General features: G+C 38.1%; 1 long non-coding RNA gene across 1 annotated transcript; it reads left to right on the forward strand.

Moving 5' to 3' along the window:
* The first annotated feature begins 396 nt into the window (after positions 1 to 396).
* On the forward strand, positions 397 to 1739 carry LOC135327328 (uncharacterized). Its single transcript, XR_010387440.1, has 2 exons — positions 397 to 526; positions 1261 to 1739. It is a non-coding gene; the product is annotated as an uncharacterized LOC135327328 (long non-coding RNA).
* The last annotated feature ends 16847 nt before the right edge of the window (positions 1740 to 18586 follow it).

The following is an 18586-nucleotide window of genomic DNA, read 5'->3' on the forward strand; positions in this document are numbered from 1 at the left end:
TGTGGAACTGCCAGAGGTAGGCAGAAAACCAAGCAGCTGCACTCACAAGCGATTTCCCTGGGCTATGGCAAGAAGGATCACTTGACTTGGAACTGCACAGCTCTTCCAAGGGGGGAGCTCCTTTAAAAGATTTCAGGTGACAGACCTGACTCCAAGATACCACAGAAGAGCAGAGGTTTTGCGTCAGAGGAACGTGACCTGTCATCCGGTGAAAGGAGTCCTTTTCTCTTCTCTTCTCCTGTCCCCTCCTTATGGGGTTGGTTCAGCATAATGCTTACATTGCGTGTGCCTTTTCTTAGCGCAAGCATGGGGTTGTCATTACAGTACTTGCTAATATGAGCAGAGCAAGGAGTACCACATGCCAGAAGGAAGCAGGGCCTCCAGCAGCCCTGCCAGCATCTACATGTGTGGTACTGCTGCTGCCCAACTTACCAAGGGAGATTTGGCTTCCAGATGTCGTCTTCAGGTTATTTTATGCAAACATACCAAGGCACAGGTCCAGGTGGCCAACTGAAGAGTGTTCAAGGTAAGTTCTGCATTAATCACAGATGCCTTCGTTAGTTATCTTCATCAAATGGTACTGCTTTGTCTTTTGAATGATAGCCTTACAGCTCTGTTTCTCTTTTGAGCACGACGTACCCTTGTGCAGCATTAGCAGGTAGTTATGGCACAGCGCTCTGATCTATAACGCAGCAGTGTTTGCTTTGTTGCTTTCTAGGCTATCTGTAACAAAGCATCCAAGCAATGTAATGAGAACTCAAATACAAAATACTTAATGTCAGACAACAGAACTAGCTAGCCTAACATACAGCAGGCAGTACTTGAATAGCAAAAGTGAGAGTGTCTGACAGAAATTATGGCAAGGAAGCCTAACAAAAATAGGATCAGTGCTCTGCTGGCATGAATGACAAGTTACATAAAGAATAGCAAAAGCAAAATACATATTTTATAGTAACCTCAAGCAGTTCCTACTCTTGTGGAAAAATTTGTTTGTTTGTTTGTTTGGATTTTTGGGTTTCATTTTAGATTAAAACATTTTAAGAGGTTTTGAGAGACACTATGAAAAATAAAAAGTGTATCTCTACTATCCCCTCTATAAAATGTGAAAACATATTTCTTCATGAAAACTACTTCTTATGGAGATATATTGCTAATATCATGTGAGGGATGAGTCAAGTTTGTGATTTGAAAGCATGGGTATTTCTTCTGTCTTAAATAAATTAAAGTGGCAGCAAGCTGATTTTTCATTTCCTTCCCCAGCCTCTGACACAGAGACATACCAGTATCATCTGGATTTATTTTCATGAGGAGAAGGGGAAGGGGAAAAGGGAAGGGCTTGATCTCTTAAGACCAACAAATCCGAAGAGAATATTGTCCTATTGAAGTTTCAGAGCACCGTGAAGAGCAAAGACTAACTTGAGAGTAGGATTTGACAAAAACTACATATAAATCAAATCATAAATATGGTTTGAACATTGATCCCATCTGTGTTAGCCCACTGTTAAGCAAGTATTGCGCGGAAACGAACTGGAATCTTTATAAGCTGTGAAACAAGATTTGTATTAGTTCAGGGTTTCACTAATTTCAAACGTAATCAGTGCTAGGATTAATTAACATTATTTCTCATGTTCTTTCTATTGTGCCTTCCCAAAACTATTATTAATGCTTTCCTGTGTAAAAATAATGGTGAATATTCATGGCATGATGTGAAAATTAAATCTCGTGCTTTTTTAGATAGATACTGGAAAATTTTGGCTTCTCTGTGTTTGATCACTGAAAAAAATCACTTTCTATACAAAGTTTGAAACATTTTTCTTAATTTTTCTCTTCAAGTACTTCTTCATAAGCACTGGCAAGCAATAAAATCCACAGGTAGTGATTCATTTCATCCTGAAAATTATTTGACTTTGTTCACTGCAATATAATTAGTAATCATTGTGCTTTGTTGTACAGACATCATGGTGATGTATACAATCTAAAGAGTGAACTAAAATGGATGTAAGAAACAGGCACTGGGTGGGACGGAAATATTTAGCCTCACACATTTACTGGTTTGCCACAAAAGTTTGAGAGACAGTTCTGCCTTTTAGGGCCTGACACATTTTATTTTTTCCTATTTCCTGGAAAAATGTGGTTTCAACACACTAAATATTTTTTCAAAATTATTTTCTGATGAATAGGAAAAAGAAAATCAGCTGAAGAGGGGGGAGAAAAATAAAAAAGTGAAGAAAAGGCACTCTTGACTTTATAGCCTACAGTCCAATCTACAGGTAGTAGATGGGTGAACAGAGCTCTTCCAGGAAGCTATTAGCCATTTTAGTTAGCCGTCTAGGTAGATGTCCTCACTGCAGTGCTAAAAGGAGTGGGAGGAAAATAACACTATCATCCCTATTTTATAAATTCAGTTCTAAGGAAGAGGCCCAAATCATTTATTAGATCAAGTTTTCCAACTGACCCCAAATAATGATTTTTTGATTCACTGTTTTTGTTTTGTTTTGTTTTTATTTAACCTTAACTAGCTGAGATGGGACACCAGATTTTGGATGGCTAAATGTATGCGAGGTGAATTCCATCCTAACTAACATATATTTGTCAACTTTAAAATTGAGAAATATTTCGTTAGGTTTTTCTAACTCTATTTTGGAAACTCCCAGTTATGAAAACTTTCTCATATATATAAAAAAAAAAAAGTCCAGTTTTAAGAATTTTATATTTGAAAGGTTTAAATCAACAAAACAAAAGAACTTGATATGTTAAAGATAGACATGGACCTGATTTTCAGCTGATATACCGTAGCTACTTCATTTTCAGTGGAATTTCATAAATCTCTATCTGTTGAGTAATTAATCTGTTACTTTTGTCAATAAATAGTCTCTTTCAGTCATAGATAATATGTGGCATAATTGTTCTATGGTATTGATGTAAAAGATATTGAAGACTTCCTATATCTTTTGCATCATGAACACCCTTTTAGTAATGGCTTAAAATAAAATTCCTAAATCTGTCAAAGAATGTTAGACACTCCAGTGGACAGGATTTATTATGTGTGTAAATTAATTTACAGGCATCTTCATTTGTTTCACTCCTTTCAATTTTTATAAATATTGGTCTGAAGGATTTAGAGAGTGACACAATGGTTTTATCTTTTATCTTCATATTATATTCAAAGAACTAAATGAAAAATCTTTGATGATGAAATATACTCTAGGAATGTAGCACTTGGTATTTTTACTTTAATCAATCCCAGCAGACATATCTTACTATACTAGATCGAACAAATTGCACTTTTGATTTAGTTCGAATCTAGTGAAGCTGAACAAACTACATTTTTTTTGCCCTTCACTGTATGGCTGATAATGAGCAAATGGATAACCAGATGGCATAATTTTTGTAAAATTTCCAAGGCACACACTGTAGCATATAAAAAGACACATTCATAAAGTGTTCTAGCTTCTAGCATGTATCTCAATTCATTCAAATAAAAATTGGCACAGCAGTTACTGTTTTGCAACATAACTGTTGACTCTTGACTCTTAAGACATATAAATGGCAAATCTCAGAATGAGAAACAACACCTCTTAACTATAAATGTAATGAGGATTGTCACAGTTTTTCTCCGTTCTTCCTAATTATTTTATAGCAGAAGGTTCTTGAGAAGACATAACACAAATTAAACACTTCAAGATGTGGAAGTTTACAAATGTGCTTTGTTAACTTCAGTCCAAATAAATTAGTTTTAAAACAAACACTTATTTCAGCAGGAAGTTAAGGCTTCTGCAGAAAGCCAGTACAAGGCATCTGAATGACTTGAATTCTCTTTATGGGAAGGCAGTAGTCAGCCTTCAGGAAAGCGTTGTCTACACAAGTGAATGTTTCTCTCTTGTTAGTTAAAGGTACTGTATATGCTTCACACTGCATATAGAGCTTTTGTTCTTGGTGTTGGTAAAGAATTTTTGAGCCAACACTCATGGACTTTTTTTGTTATTGTTAAGAAAAGTCTAATTTATTGGGAGCTTTGACACAGGATAATGCCCACATGGGGGATCAAACCTCCTGGACAGGATGGTCAGTCTCTGTCCAGATGGTAGTAGTTGCCTTCAATGCAGGAGTCCTTGGAACAACATCTTCAACTGGATCTGGTGAGACTCCCCAAACTGTCATTCTAATAATTTTTTATAATCCATCTGACCTGTGGTCCTACATGACCATTTTAGCATATGCATGATCCACTGCTATTGATTATTTTATACTACTTACAGAACATTTCATAACTCATTTATCTCTGTACAAATATTCACTCCTATATAATCATTACTTCACCTGCAGGAACAGTTTCTTTTGACTATTTTATGTTCTTCTGACACATCTTATCTGTGTACAGTTTGGTGAATTCTGCAGCAAGAGCTGCCTAGGGGAGTCTCTGGGATGGCCAGATTCTCCATCTAGGATGGTAGTTGAAGCATACATTGAAACACACAAGTGATGCCTATTGGTTTCCAGTGTGAGGGAATCTCTGGGACTGTTTGAAATTCCTACCTAGAGAGCTCTAAAAATGGATTGAATGCTTTTCTGCAGTAGTGTATCTGAATTAATCTAGAAGTTTGGTCAGTCGCCCAGGATATTAAAGACTAAGTATGCTGGGTATGCACACAGGTAAAGCCTTGATAACAGCTATACCACGAGTGTAACTGCAATTTCCTTCTTATATGGCAGTTATAATTTAAATTACACACAGTGTTGTATGTACATTCACAGTCTCTAAATAAGAGTATGCTTATGAACCTGTGTACCTGTTTGTCATCACAGATTTATGTGTGCTTTGTTGCTGTATTCTCATACAGTGATCAACCATATTAGGGTACGCAGAAGCCCTGAACAGGAGCAATATGGGGAGTATGTGCATATGTGTGTCTGCCTTCATAGTGCATTTTAAATTAGACCACCTTTCAGCCATTTGCTGTATTCATGGTCATGGATGTTCAGTTCATATTGGCATCCTAAAATATAGAAAGAGAGAGGAAATGAAAAACACCTTTTTCCTTGTCTTCTCCAACCTTGAGCTTTGCTCTTCAGCTGATGACCTCTTCCATTCCCAGGCTCCACATCAGCTGAGCTTGTGTTTCCTCTGTTGGGAGCTGAGCTCCTACTACTGTTAAGCTTATATCCTCTGGAAAGGCAGTGAGGTAAGCACAGTGAATCTATAATGTAATCTCCAGAAGTAAAATTTTGTATCTATGTTGAATTACTAGATAGCAAGGCCAGGCTAGCATAGCAGATTATATTTCAGTGGGGTGCAGACAGACACATGCTATTCTGTCCACATTCAAAGGCAGCTGGATACAAGTCAGTGCCACTGTGTATAAGCTAGTATTTCCTGCCCCTTATCTGGGTGCTGTGTCTGCAAACAGTATTATGTTTCTGGCTTAGAGCTTGACTGATCCTAGCAAGAACTCAGGAGAAGTTGTGTCAATCTGCACTTGTGCCTGTACACATACACTGCATACAGTTATGAGGTGGGATTTAGTTCCACATAAAGACACTTAGACGTAGGAATATAAGCTCTCGTTACGGTCTGCAGAGAGACTGTCAACAGTACCAGTGGAGTTTGGAGACGTATTCAGCTAATCCTAAAAGAGTTATCTACATTTGGCCTGACAGGTTGTTCTTTAGGCTCCATTGACTTCATGGGCTTTATCTCCATTGAGTTAGACATCTGCCTTGAAAGTAGACACCTACATTTAGGCGGACAGAGCTGGAACAAAATGCCACTCATATTCTTTTATTTCTGGCAATTCTATTCAATGTTTTTTGAAGATAAAATCATTAGTTTGTGTTTAACAATCAATAGTCATTAATTGCTGTCCCTAGTGGTAGTAAAGAGTTTTTCAAGCTATATCTACAAAAATTCCTCCATTGATTTTGGTGGTTTTCTTCCCAAAATCCCCAAGAACAAATTTAAATAGTTGACTAAATATAGAAGAGGACAATTCTGCATCAACTGCTTTTTTTACAAACCATTTTTTTCCCCAGTAGAGCAAAACTCTGTTATAAAAATCTCACCTTCTCTTTCAGTTGCTGCTTAAATGTGATACCTTTTCTTTTTCTCAACATAGGTTGGGAAAAGAAAATGTTAAGAATTCCTTATGGTCATTTTTAATTTAAAATACAAGTTTTCCATTAAAGAAAAATTCTCTTTCCTTATAGAAAGGTCACCACAATCCAGGAGTTATGAACTATAAAGTTCTGTGTGTATGCAAAGGAAAAAGATACATTTTAAGCTTTGTGTGAACTGCTGATAATAATTCTTTAGTTTTTAAATCAGTATTTCATAGCTTTGATACTCCATGGCTCTGTGAAAACTCTTTTATGATACAGTGTTTTGTGAAATTACAGTGTGGTTTGGTCACAGCTATAAAAATAAAAAATCCAGCAGAATGGCCAAAGTTTCTCTGATGTAATGCTGCAATCAGAACCACACACTCAGTATGTGAAAATACACAAGGCTTTCTCAGTATAGGGAGTCTGGAACAAGCTTCTAAGTTAAATTCAGTTAAACTAACATAAGTCTCTACTTACTTCTGTAATAAGAAGTGTATTTCTATACTTCTATAATGCATCTGTTTGACAGAGGATAGATGATAGATTTTCCCTGACATAAGTAGAAGGTTGATATATATGCCTGCACCATTGTTAATGGTCAATATAGAAACAGTTCCCTGCACCGAAGTTGGCTGATACAGAATGTAATTACCAACTCTATTTGGTAATATTTACTGGGAAAACATAGGATACAATGAGATTCCTTTTTTTTACTGGTGCCTGCAGATTTTCTGCTGTTATATCATAAAAGAAGAATGAGAAACCTATTTTCAGATCTGTCAAATTTCAACATCATGCACAATTTACACAGATATGTTTCTCTCATACTACCCAATTTCAGGGTTTGCAGCTAATGCTTTTCCAGCTCAGGTATATTTTCTCTTACACTCCAGATGTAGCAGATTGACTTACTGATGAATTTCACCTGGTGCATGCTAGAGGTGTGCAGCATCTGGGAGAAGATGTAATCTCCAGAGGGATCCTGGGCTCATGTCATGCCGTGATCCACTTTTCCTATCATGTGCCCTGACCTGCAGGATCTGACAGTGCATTTCTGTTACTACATGACCCAACATTCAGTGTTTCTTGCACTTGGTCAGAATGTAAAAAGACTGATGATTAGCTATGTTGTCTTCTCCAACTTAGTTTGAATCCAATTTTCTGTACCGTCTTCCAGTATAAAAGCTGGGACATTTTCTGCACCCATGGTGATACTTTTTCATTTCACTGCAATTGGCTGATCTCTCAGGTGCTGAAAACTTTATTCTATCCAAAAGTGAAACTGCAATGTCATCTTCGAATGCGACTTTCACTTATCTGTTCATATATTTTCAGAATGAAATTTCCTTATTTGGTGAAACCTGAAGCATTTTTAAATGCTTGTGATTATTGTAAATATTCTTATTTGATATCTGTCATTCACACTCTTTCCTTGGTGGCCTATCTTACTTTCTGGCTCGAAAAAGTGAAGGCATAAAAAGCAGACGTGTTTCCCCATATGCCAGGTACCTATATGATGCAATCTAACCTTAACTTTCTGTCTGATGAACATTCTTCAGCTTCTCAATAAGCGTAGTCTTTTTAAACTCCCTCCACTCCCCCCCCCCCAAAAAAATATCACCTTTGTCATTAGACAGGTACATATATACTTTCCCTTGCTTTGTTGCTCTTCCTGCTCAGCAGGACTCTCCTGGCTCAGGCCGACTTCCTCAGGGCTCTGGACCTGCAGGTCGCCGCACAGAGGAGCTTTGCTGTGATGTCTCCCTCTCTTTCCTCTGCAAGCAGCTTCCTCCTGCTGTCCTGCACCAGCTTTCCTTTTGTCTTTAGCAAAAAAAGCCCTCTGTTTGTTGTGTAACTTCTGTCGAGCTTTATCAAAGGACTCATCAGTTGGGGCATGGCACCAGTCACGAGGAGGAACTGTTGCCTGGCTGCCAGAACCACCTCCAGAAGGAGTTTTCTTCCCTGAGCTGCACTGAAAGTGACATTTCCCAAAATTTTCTCCAGCAGCTAAGTCTGGTTTAAGATACCCCTGGCCTCCTGGGTCACTCATCTTCCCTCCAGTCACACTTTCCATTGCCTTCATTGCAGTTCACTCCATTATAATAACTGAACTATTTGTGGAGCTCCACAGTAAAGACATACATCTTTACTTAAAACATCACAGTGAGGTGGGAGGGTATCAGAACTGACTTCAGCTTGTCATGCTGTTAGGGAAAATCAGGTGGAATTATAACCTACATTGTGTCTCGTATTGGCTAGGAAATGTTAGGTAGTTATCACTGATTTTTATTTGTTTGCTCTCCCAGCCCAAACATGCCAGTATAACACATGCACTAGTATCCTTGGCTTGTCTATTCCACAGTGCCAACAGATGATTTTAGAAAGAAAGGAAGTAATTAATTAATAACTAGTGCTATATTAAGCAGATAAAGTCACAAGATTTAACATAAATAATTAGGAAGTTCCCACTTTCCACTTGCTGTTTCCTGATACCTGAACTTACCCTGCCAGGGAATACTACATTTTTTGTCTCTTAAATGTGTGCTATAGCATTTAAGCATGTTAAAATATTTTTGAATGAACCAGGGTTTCAGTTGAGTTATGGAAGTCTATACAAGTGATGTGGAGTTAATACATAATACCTAATAGTGATTTTGATACCATGATGGCATAACTCAATTTATTTTCTCCATTTCTGAGGACAGCTACAATATTCAGCATTTTAGATTAGTCCTTCTCTATGTGCCTTTCACTGTGTGTCATTCTTCTCATGTCCAAGACAGAGGAATTATTTAACTGGAATAACAGTGGTTTACATTAGTGGAACTAACAAAGTTTGGCTGGCTGTATAATCAGTTTTGACTAGCAATTCAAAACATTGTGTATTTTTTGTACAGCTGTGCTGTTGTTACCCCATTCTTTAAAATTTCGTGGTATTTCTCTGCTGAGTTTATTGTCTGTGTAGAACAAAACATCTCATTTAATCTGTTTTCACAAGACAGAAGAATGACAGGATAGTTTGAGTTGAGCGAAATTATATTTTTCTCTCTCATGTTTTTTGCATAGCTTTAAATGGACTTTAATTTATTATTCCAGTACTTAAAGATCATTTACAATCATTTTGTTTTGCATCCAGAATATAAAGGCATTTTAGATGTCCCATAATTGGAGAAATGGTATTCGACTGTCTCAGTTCTATTCGTTCTTGAAGAAAGAGGTTCACCCTAGCTTATCATCATTATCTCTTTGGCCACATACAGCAATGCAGGAATGGTCTTGTCTGGGGTGAGGAGATATTATCCTGGTCATAGAAGAGTTCTTCTCAAGCAGAACTCTTTAAAAGTCAAGCTCTTACTCTTTAAAATGTGTTTCTTATAAACCCTTCATAATTCTAAGATGCAAGGCAGATCTTTAACTAGTCCAGTATATTCTGAAGTGCCCATTAGTTTATCTTGGGTGGGGTTTTTAAATCTGCTAATTAAATCAAAGTATGAAACCCAATCTGGACTTTTTGCTTACAGCTGTAGTAATATTCTCAGTGATATTTTTAAAAATACTTATAAAGTGTGTTAAACTTACAGCAATGCTTACAGCTAGTGATGAAATGTACATATTTATTCACAGTGTTTGCATATTTATCCTCATGACATTTTATTTAAACATTAAATACTAATCTGACTTTGACCTTCTTAATTTGTAGGGGATAAATATGTGAGTCAATAATGTCATCTCTTCAAACTCCTACTCTTCAGTTCAGTGTAAAGCTTATATTACATCTGGTTGGGTGTTGAAAGAACAACAGCTCTGACAATCACTGTTTAGATACTGGTGTTGCAAAGATGTGTGGTTCTTATACAACAAACTCCTGAAGATTTTATATAAATTCAGGATATTATTCAATTACAAGTGTTAAGAGCAGGAATAAGCTAACTTCTGTTAGGAACGATGCAGCTGCTGCCACAAGGAAGTTGTCATGCAATCATTACAAGGCTTCTCATATCATCTCTGGAGAATCTTTTCCTAATAAATCAGAGGAAGAATATCGGACTTAGTCAGTAGCAACTCCTGCGTTCTTATTACAGAACAACAGCAAAACCAAAAATTTTTGAAATCACTGACAGACTAGTCAAACACAGTTTCGTAGATCATGAGGAGTACTCTTTGTTTTCGTGATACCATGGGGCAGTTTTAAGTCTGGAAGTTTCTTGATGAGCGTTCTTCCCTGTACCGATTCCCTGTCCCTCCCTCTTTCATGTAACCTAACAATTTAGTGTTTTGTTGGGGATTCAGTTTCGGACGAAATGCCTTGTGGTAAGGCTTTTACTTTTTGAAGGTGTTTCGTAAAACCATGTGTAAACCTTCAGTGCAGCTTTGCAAACTGTTGTGCTGAAAGCCCAGGGTGGGCCTTTGGAGCTGCAGTGTGTGCTGCCCTGCTTACGTCCCCGAGCCGAGAGCCCAGGCCAGGTCTGCAGGGCTGACCTTTGCTGGCTGTTTGATTGCTACTCAGGGATACAAGGAGGGGGGATTTCTACCAGTTAAAGGCTCTGTTTGAAATGCTGTTGGATGGGGAGGAGTCTGCAATAGTCAAGACCAGACAAACTAAAGTGCTACCTGGTAAAATGCTACCTGCTGATGCTGTAGCATAGCAGTAGTATAGGTCTGATAAAAGGCACTGTGCTTACAACAAACACACTGGCTCAGCAGCTGGCTATTCAGTTTTTAAAAGTGTTGCCTACACTGCTCCTAGAATTATCATCATAAAAATGTCATCCAAGCATTCTGAGAACTTTTCCCTTTTTGAGAGTTATTTAGATATTTGCAGCAGAATCACCTTTGCCAGCCAGTTTACCATGCAGCCCCACAGCTGCCTGACTGCCAAAGCAGAGAAGGAATTTGAGAGGATCGGGGTGGGTGAGGATTGCACCTACTTATATCCTTTTGGGCGGTAACACAGCCTTTCAGGCGATGTCCAGCTGCAGCTTGGTGGTGGTACCTACATGACTTCACTATCTTCCATACACCACCTCTCTAGCAAAACCAAGCTATAATGATAAAATTGTGGCTACGGTGGTTAAGTCTTTGCTTGTAAAAATGAAATAATCACCTGCCTTACAGTCTCCTGGAGGAGGCTGTGGCATTTCTCCATGATTAACTCTGAAGTGTGGGTTTTGTATCAGTCCCTACTCAGTAAAGCACTTGTTCATGCTCTGTTCCTTTTGAATAAGGCTAAATAAAGTTCTGCTTGTAGCTTGTGGGTGCAAACCCATTTAAGTTTTAATATAGCTAGTCTAGGTGACATGAGCAGCCAAGACACGACTTACAGGCTCCTGCATCACATGTTTAAACACATCGTTCTGTACTCAATGACATGGGCAAACAACCAACATTTTATTAATACTGTTACTTAAGTAGATCATCTCCTTGCTATAGCTTTCACAGGAAGACCTTTTAAATCTAAATCAACAGGACTTGAGCAGATGCTGATTGTCAAGCATGTACTTAATGTTTTGCTGGTCTGGGGTGTGGAATCAGGACACAGAGCTGAACCATGTCAGAATAAGCTCTGCGGTTCAGAGCAACTGCTGAGAAAAACAGCTGCTACAGGCACCATTTGTCATTATGTTCCAGTATTAGCATATTACAATAAAGTTTCAATTAAAAAATAAAAATCTGACTTATGCATTAAAAAAAATAAGGGATTACCCTACAGGACTTGTTAATTTTAAATTCCATTCCTCTTGAACTATCATTAAATTTCTAAAGTAGTGTAGGGCTGACTGTCTCACTCAGGAAGGACTGAGAAATTTGAAGCTTTTCTAATCAGGTCAGAGCACTGAAAGAGTGGAAGATAAATATACCCATACCCTACTTGCAGCATTCGGAGACTTGCAGAACGCTTTCTTCTGCAGTGCCTTGTGGGGGGGGTGGGGGGTGGGGTAGTGTGTGAGTGTGTGTGTGTGTGTGTGTGTGTGTGTGTGTGTGTGTGGAGTTTACAATAAATCTGCATTTTCTTTGGTCACGGGCAATGACTCCCTTTCTTTGTAAATGCATTATGGAACCCAGATCTTCTGAAAGAGTCCATCAAATGGCACTGTATTGGTTTAGGCTGAGGGCATCCAGCCCTGTCATTGTCTCTGCTTTCATAGCTATGGAAAATGTCTCCTATGTGTTTGCTCTGTCTCTTTCTAAGAAATAAGGCTTAAGGGAAGACCTTATAATGGGGGGAAATTTCAAGGACAAACAAGGGAAGACAGGCTACAAGAACAGATGTTAATGAATATGTCCAATTCTATGCCATTATCATGTTTCCTTTTCAGCCAAGCACAATGACCTCCAAGAGTTCGATTATTTAGTATTCTTCCTGGTAACTTATTTTACTCAACTGTTAAACTAATGTTATTTCAAATCAGTTAAGCTCAATCAGATAAAATCAATTTTGAGAACTTCTCTGGAGAAAGAAAGGAATCTAATTTTTAGCTAATACGCCTATTTTTATTTATTTTATTAATGAGTAACTCAAACTAAAAAAAATAAAAAAGGACACTGAATCCAGGTATTAGCCCTGAACAGAATGTAGCCAGGGTATGATCAGAAATCAGTTTCAACAAAAAAATTCTTTAATACTTTACATTTTCATAGTGAAACAGATGTCTAATAGACTGTGGCCTGATCTATCAAAAATTTCAGGCATATTCATATGACGTACCCCACTGAAGTCAATTGAACATGCTTAAAGTCAGGTAATGTTTAAGTATTTTTCTGAATCAGGATCTAAAAAGGCTAGTGGAAGCATGATGTGCTCTGCCAAAAGCAAAAAGGATGAGGAGACAGTTTAACCGTTTGAATTATTTCTCTCTCACCACTTGCCCCTGACCCTCCACTGCAGCGTGTTTTCCCTTCAGCTGTCTTGCTCTCTCTTACTCTCTCTCGTGCGTGTGTACACATTGACTCTCATTTGGGACTTGCACAGTTTAGGTGCTCTGCTGGAAAACTTGTGGTCTGGCATCCACTGAGAAACTGGCCACCCCTCACTAGCATGGTCTGCGCTCCCATACGTCGGAATGCTGTGCTTCAGCAAGAGTCCACGTACGTGGCAGCAAATTGAAACCACCAAGGCTCTGTGCAGGCACAGATGTCCAGCCATGTGGATGTATTGTAGCGAGTTAAGGAAATAAAAGTGGTAGAGAAAAACAAGGGAAGGCAGCGCTATTAGGCTTAAAATAGGGCCAAGTGCATGTTTGCAGATTCACTGCTCCATTAAATGAGGTTAAGGGATTTTGTTATTTTATATATGTCTGCTTCTTCTGGAAACATGGCAGAGGTGAATTTTTTGGCAAACAATTCTTACTAGCAAAATAGGAATACTCACAAACATATTTTACTTTTTTTTTTTTCAGTGATGTAGCAATGCCCAAATGCTACCCAAATTAAAGTAGAAATGCAAAATACAAAGTCTGCATAGAACATATTCATCCAGCTAGCTACATTCAAAACCATAGCTGTAAATACAAAAAATAATCATCATCATCGGAATACAGTTTTTATGTTGTTTTCCTGCTCTCCAAACACTTTGAATTAGGTTGCTGAGGCCTCTTCCTCCTCTGCTGTGCTGCATCTTGTCACGTGAGGGATCATAAACAAGGTAATGTTATTGAAAATGCCATCAATGTGATAAAGTACACCGAAACAAACATTTCAAGTTACATATCTGCAGATAAGTGTAGCTCCCTTCGCACACAGGTCTAATACTTTTTGGCTCACTGACTTTTGGGTAGCTGATAGTTTGGACTTCCCTCAGATATTTTTTTGTTTTCTTTGGATAGTTTGCTTCTAATTCACTCCTCACACATCTGTGGTTTAAAGAGTCTACAGAGGTGTTATTAAGTATTTCTATTCTGTGTAGTGGTCTGTGGGGTTTTGTTACCTCTTATTCAGAGTTGGTTGATTGCTGGGGGGAGAGTGAAAAGCCTTGGTTGTTGATGAACAGGCTTCCACAGAGGTTTATATACAGGGCTCATAGAAATCATGCTGGAACTTCTCCTACCTGTTACAGAAATGATTGTTCTCACAAAAATAAAATAAATTCTCTACCATGAATATCGCTGGAGCTTGATCATATTGTAGTTGCACAGAGAAGTATTAATCCCTTGTAATTACCTCAGACAGGTAGTTAAATTTGTGCTAAAACTTTAAAAAACCTTGCATATCCCAGTTTTCATTATGAGGAAAATCATATTGTCTGTTCATGAATAATATAAGGAATACTCTGCCTTTCTAAGGAGGACTTAGGACTATGTATGTATTTCATTTGAAGGGCAGTTAGGCTGATTTTGAATAAGGTAGTGAAAATATGTAAGCTTGCAGACTGCTACAGAATGCTTTGTCTAAAAATTCTTTCCTTACTTAAAAATTACCTTTGATGTTAGACTTAGAAATACTTAAAAAGATACTTGATTATAGCCAGTTTGATGAAATATTTACTGCATGTGATTAAAACTGGAATTCACGGAATTATATTAATTACACAAGATACCAGCCATTTTATGTATTCAGTCCACTGTTTTCTAATTCTCGCTATATACCTAAAATGTCACAAATTACATGGTTGTCAGAAGTCAAAATAATAGATACTATACCTTTCGGTACACACAGTGATTAAAACTATTTTGCCTGGATGCATCAAATACAGCCTCACCATCCAACAGCTAAAGATTTATCTAGTTACGGCATAACATCTACACACAAAGAACATGCCTAGGAAAACAAATGCTGGCTGGTTCCAATCTGTAGTTGTTTAACCTTAGACTTTGTCTTTCGGTCTGAGTGAGCTGGATGGGGATGAGAAAAAGGGTTTATTGCTTCGCTAAAGCCTTTTCTCTTCACCCATATGACAAAATTATTGTTCATACTGATCATTCTGGTTGCATCTTGCATTTTTACAACTTGCTTTCTACAGTCCTAGCAAATAAAACTTGTTCCACTCACATTCACTCAGAATGCTGTTGTGAAGATTTTTTTTCTCAAGCTGCTGTTTTGGGCAGTTTAAACATTCTCTGGAACCCTTCACTGATTTCCCTTCTTCCATAGTCGATAAAGCTGCAGTTTTGAAGTTATTCCTAGTTTAGTGCCATCTCATTCACCTTTCAGTCATAGGAAGTGATCCTGTTTCAAGTCCTCCTGTCATGCTCATAGCCATTGCACAGCTGGCATCTTTTCAGCCAGCAGAGTCCTTACCTTTTACGGAAGCTCGATACTATACATGCTACCCCACTTTTGAATACCCTCCCCATGTATATCTTTTATTTGATTATTCTCTTTCAAATTCCTTCCTGAAACTCCCTTTTATCATCATACAAACAAACAAACAAAAATATGGGACATGTTTAGGCTGTTTTTTATGCTGTGATCAATAAATATTATGGTGAAATATTCTCTTATATTGATTCTGTATATTCTCTCATCTATCTATATTCATATTGACTTCTTTTTAGATTTAGACTGTGAGTTTTGAGCATTTTATATGCACTGTCTAAAATAATATCTACAGCTGGAGCTCTCAGACGTTATGTTAATATGATGGTAATGATGGTAAATAACGATTTGATGCTAGTTCATGTAGGCACCAATGCTAGTGAAGAACTTGACTGGATCAAAGGCTTATAGGCATTGAGGTCCAGGTGGTGTTCTCCTTGACCCTGATGGGAAAGGCTTCAGTAGAAATGGATGAACGCTGCAGGTGCAATACCTGGCTGGTATTGCAAGCAGCACTTTGGGTTTTATGATCCCATGACCCTCCTCAAGGAACAAGAACTACTGGAGGGATTTTGGATCAATGTGACAGAGCTGGGGTAACAGCATCTTCACAAACAGGATTGTTAACCAAGAGAGGACAATTTTAAACTAGGTAGCTCAAAGCATGGAGACTAAAGAGTAAAGACAAGTCTGAGAATGAAGAATGGGGTCAGCACTCATGAGATGGCATGATGATGGGACATTATCACACTCCCACTCAGAAAATCATGCCCAGAGGCCCATCAAATATCTGTACATAAACACATACAACATGGGAAGTAAACAGAATAAATAGGTGTTGGTGCACAGCTGTAGTGTTGGTGCACAGCTATAGAGCTATGGTGTTGCTGAAATCACAGAGGTGTAGTAGGACAGCTCATGTGACCAGATGGTCTCGAACGCAGAGACTCCTCCTGCAGAATGGGTGACAGTAGGTTGAAAGTTTGCGTGTCAGGATCAGAGGGGAGGCCATAAAGGGAAACACTGCAGTGGGCATTTGCTACAAACTGCCAATCAAAAAGAGCAGATGGACAATACCTTCCTTATCCATCCTGAAGAAGCTCACAATAACAGGCCCTGGATCTCATGGGGGACTTTAATTACCTCATATTTGCTGGAAGGATAACATGGAGAGGTGCAAGCAACTGGGATTTTTAACACAGGTGTTGGGTGGCCAGACTAGATGATGCCTTGCTGCATTTATTGTTTAAGCATAAGGAAGAAATGGTTGGGGATTTGAAGACTAACAACAGCTTTAGTTGCTGTGACCATGATATGGTGCAGTTTTAAATGCTGAAGGAAGTGAGAAAGGTGAATAGCAGAATAAAGACCACTCAGGAAAGCAGACCTGGGATTGCCCAGGAAACTGGCAGGCAGATTCCCTTGGGAGCTACTGTAGAGTTTATGAGTCGCTGTGCAGTTCTGACCTAGCTTCATCCACATGTGATTGACAAAATGACCATAAATGTTAAAAATAAATGTGTCTACCATAGAAAATTCATAGCAAATGTTAAACTGCACCAGGAACCAGCCATGAGTCCATTTGTGTCGGTGAGTGTTACATTTGGTGAGAATACATGAAATAGCTTGTTCTCTCATGTCCATTATCATCACAGCATTGTCATGATCTTCAAGTCAGCTAGGACTGTGGCAACGTGTACATGAACAGGCTGGACTTCAAGCGTTAGTAAGACCAAGGACACAGTTAATGAAGAAAAATCAGCATGCTTTGCTTCAACACTGAAATTAAAACTTTGACACAGCTAAGTGCCTGGAGGCTCAATTAAGAGAAATGAACAAGGAGAGACATGCTGGCAGTTTGCCTAATTGAAGAGAAGAAAAGGGCTGCTAGGCCAGGGGTATGAGGATTTTGGTTATGCTCTGAAGACATGAGGAAATATTTGTAGGCCTATCCCTTGAAATGAGGGATAGAAAGATAACCAAGCAGGACACAAAAGCACATGTGATACATATATGTAATATTTAGGAACTTCAGAGAATTATGTCTACACAATGTCTGGCTCAGAGTGGCAGGTTGTGGCAAAAGTCAGGAAAGGTGATGGCTTGAGTAGGATATAGCAAGAAAGAGAAAAATCTTGGAAATGAAGCTGGCTTGATTATATTATGTTGTTAGTGAACTAGCACTGCTTTCTTGTTGGTGTTTGTTTCCTGATGGAAATATAATGCTTTTAATGTGGGCCCTCACTTGTTACATACAATTTACTTTTTGACAAAGAACAAATATGAGAAAGAGAAAGAAAGATCGACAAGGACAGAAGCAGAAGCAGCTGAAGGAGCAACAGCCTTCAGAAAAGAGTGGATTTTAGAGTGGACTCAAGAGTCATGCTAATCTTAGAAGTGCATGGCATGAACAAGCCAAAGGCACTTTCACCACCATTAAATGTTTAAGCAATAAAAATAATCTGCAATAGTCTTTGGATATGTCATTACCACTGCAGAACAGTGAGGTGTTCAAAGGATACACAGCGCTGCGTCTCCACTAAACATTGTAAATCGTTGGTGTTCAGGGACTCAGTGTGTGAAGTATATTTGTTATAATCTCTCTTGAAGTGCTATACACTTGAAGAGCTAATACAATTGTTCAGTGATATTTTTGTCCAGGTTTGAGAAAAGTGTCACAGGAAGCACTGTAGTGTAATTTATATAATATATTCTATTTAAAAGATTGGTTTTAACAGCTGAAACAAAAATAATCCACGAACAGCATAAAGCTCTCTGTGAAAGTAATATAAAAGTTAATAAAAACAGAATAGTATATGTTTTCCTGTAAAATGCGAAGTGAAAGAAAAGTAAAGCCGGTCACCTTCAACTCAAATAGCCACTCTAGTACCGAGTACTAGAGCCAGCTAGATAACTATATATCTTCCAAATGAACCTGAAAACAAATATATTTTGGCTGAAACATGAGTCTATTCTCAAAGCTAAACAACAAATAAAAAAACCCCAAACTATAATAAGACTAAGTTATCTTTCTTTTATTTCCTTAGTTACTCATTTCAGGCCTTCATTCCTCAAACATAAGGTCATGCTCCTTCTAAAACTTACATGTATGCCTAACTTAATTAACCAAAAAGCCAGTGTGGGTAAACATATGCATATCTGATGACTCAGAAATTATTATTAGTTCACAATTTTCATTGCACGTGGAATGTGGGTCATTGAAACATTACTATTT

This window comes from Dromaius novaehollandiae, chromosome 2, assembly GCF_036370855.1.
Source record: "Dromaius novaehollandiae isolate bDroNov1 chromosome 2, bDroNov1.hap1, whole genome shotgun sequence".
NCBI lineage: Eukaryota > Metazoa > Chordata > Aves > Casuariiformes > Dromaiidae > Dromaius > Dromaius novaehollandiae.